Genomic DNA, 2,500 nt, shown 5'->3' with positions numbered 1-2,500 from the left:
TTTCAACTTGTCTCGCGAGGGTGGTTTCGGGGCCAGCAGGAGAGCTCGTCGGGGTAGCAGGCCCTGCAGCCGTGGTCACCGCCAAACCCCCACAACTCGAGCAAGTGAAAAAAAAAGTAACAGGAGCGAAAGCATCTCTGTCGGCTTGGGGGTACGCCCGTTTCCGTTTCAACTTGTCTCGCGAGGGTGGTTTCGGGGCCAGCAGGAGAGCTCGTCGGGGTAGCAGGCCCTGCAGCCGTGGTCACCGCCAAACCCCCACAACTCGAGCAAGTGAAAAAAAAAGTAACAAATAAGAAAGGATCGTCGGCTTGGGGGTACGCCCGTTTCCGTTTCAACTTGTCTCGCGAGGGTGGTTTCGGGGCCAGCAGGAGAGCTCGTCGGGGTAGCAGGCCCTGCAGCCGTGGTCACCGCCAAACCCCCACAACTCGAGCAAGTGAAAAAAAAAGTAACAAATAAGAAAGGATCGTCGGCTTGGGGGTACGCCCGTTTCCGTTTCAACTTGTCTCGCGAGGGTGGTTTCGGGGCCAGCAGGAGAGCTCGTCGGGGTAGCAGGCCCTGCAGCCGTGGTCACCGCCAAACCCCCACAACTCGAGCAAGTGAAAAAAAAAAGTAACAAATAAGAAAGGATCGTCGGCTTGGGGGTACGCCCGTTTCCGTTTCAACTTGTCTCGCGAGGGTGGTTTCGGGGCCAGCAGGAGAGCTCGTCGGGGTAGCAGGCCCTGCAGCCGTGGTCACCGCCAAACCCCCACAACTCGAGCAAGTGAAAAAAAAAAGTAACAAATAAGAAAGGATCTCTGTCGGCTTGGGGGTACGCCCGTTTCCGTTTCAACTTGTCTCGCGAGGGTGGTTTCGGGGCCAGCAGGAGAGCTCGTCGGGGTAGCAGGCCCTGCAGCCGTGGTCACCGCCAAATCGCCACAACTCGAGCAAGTGAAAAAAAAAGTAACAAATAAGAAAGGATCGTCGGCTTGGGGGTACGCCCGTTTCCGTTTCAACTTGTCTCGCGAGGGTGGTTTCGGGGCCAGCAGGAGAGCTCGTCGGGGTAGCAGGCCCTGCAGCCGTGGTCACCGCCAAACCCCCCACAACTGTTGGGCGCCTACCTGCGCGGGGCAGGAGGACACTTTCCGATTTCAAATCTCCGTTTGCCGAGTCCACCCCGAACGCACGCGGGCGGGCGGGTTCGCATCACCCTTCGTCACAAGGGGCGAAGCCCGTTCCACCGTCTCGTCAGTAGTGCCGACCGGTCTGTGATCGACGAGGGGAGCCACACCAGGTCCGGCCCTGCTGCTTGGCGGCACCGCGTCGTCGGGAGCTCGCGACAGACGGAGGGTTTCGGTGTACTCTCCAGCCACGGGAAACGAAGCCGGTGATGCAGGCGCCGGTCTTTCGCTCCCAAATCGGCTGGGTTTACATCGTTGCTATCTAGTCACGCTCCCTTCAAACCCGACGGGGTACCTATTCCCCTCACCCGTCTGTGCGTATACAGCCTCTTTGCACTTGCGGGATGGGGGTGGTGGTTTAAAGACTCTCGAGTTGCCGCCCGTCGGTCTCCGAGCTCCGTGCAGTAGTGATCCCCAGCGAACTGCCAGCAGGGCGAACGAGCGATCCCGCTCTCGGTCGGGGCGCCTGGCGTCGATCGGTGGTCGGTGGCTTGCGGGCAAGCTGCGCTGTGAGTGTGGGAACGAGTATGACGAGCCGTTGCCGCGACTCCCAGTCCACCTCGGCGGTGGCTGGGCCGGGCGGGCGTCTGCTCGGGCGAGTGCCGCCCCCGCCTCCTCGCAGGAAGTCCGCTCGCCGACACGCCGCCACGTGCACGCGTCAGTGACGCTGCCGAACCGATGGCCGGTGCCCGTTCCCGCCTCTGCTTTTCCTAGGGCAAAGCTGCTGCACGCCTCGTGATACTAGGCGGGCGACATGGTGGCGGTGATCCTGCCTCCGTCGCTGCGGTGCGTTGGGGCACGCATCGCCTCTTGGGCGCCCTGTCCTCCTCCCCCCAATAGACGTATGTTTCTGCGGGCCGCACCAGGATGGTGCTCCCCATCGCTTCACGCCACCCTGCTCCGCCCGCACGCCGGCGTGCAGGTGGCTGTAGCTCAAGGTGGGGAGCGTATGTGCGGTCCGGGTCGCTTTCCTCTGGCGAGGGAGAGACCTAAAACAAACTCAGACAACTCTTGACGGTGGATCACTCGGCTCGTGCGTCGATGACGAACGCAGCTAGCTGCGAGAATTAATGTGAATTGCAGGACACATTGATCATCGACACTTTGAACGCACTTTGCGGCCCCGGGTTCTTCCCGGGGCCACGCCTGTCTGAGGGTCGTTTGGCAATCAATCGCACTCGCCTTGGCTGGCGAGAGCGCGGCTGGGGTGTCGCAGAGGACCCGTCCTCTTTGTCCCCCTAAGTTCAGACTCCGGAGCCCTCCGGCGTCGGAGCGCTTGGCCTTTCCCCCCCACCCTGCACATTCCGTTCGTCAGGCTCGACGCCATCCCCCCGCCGGGGAGC

The 2,500-nt window shown here is 61.9% G+C and overlaps 1 non-coding gene across 1 annotated transcript; it reads left to right on the top strand.

The window, feature by feature from the left end:
* Positions 1-2,163: 2,163 nt before the first annotated feature.
* Positions 2,164-2,317, top strand: LOC140473891 (5.8S ribosomal RNA). The gene has a single exon (XR_011958704.1). It is a non-coding gene; the product is annotated as a 5.8S ribosomal RNA (ribosomal RNA).
* The last annotated feature ends 183 nt before the right edge of the window (positions 2,318-2,500 follow it).

This window comes from Chiloscyllium punctatum, unplaced genomic scaffold, assembly GCF_047496795.1.
Source record: "Chiloscyllium punctatum isolate Juve2018m unplaced genomic scaffold, sChiPun1.3 scaffold_770, whole genome shotgun sequence".
Lineage (NCBI taxonomy): Eukaryota > Metazoa > Chordata > Chondrichthyes > Orectolobiformes > Hemiscylliidae > Chiloscyllium > Chiloscyllium punctatum.
This window is presented reverse-complemented; position numbering and strand designations above follow the sequence as displayed.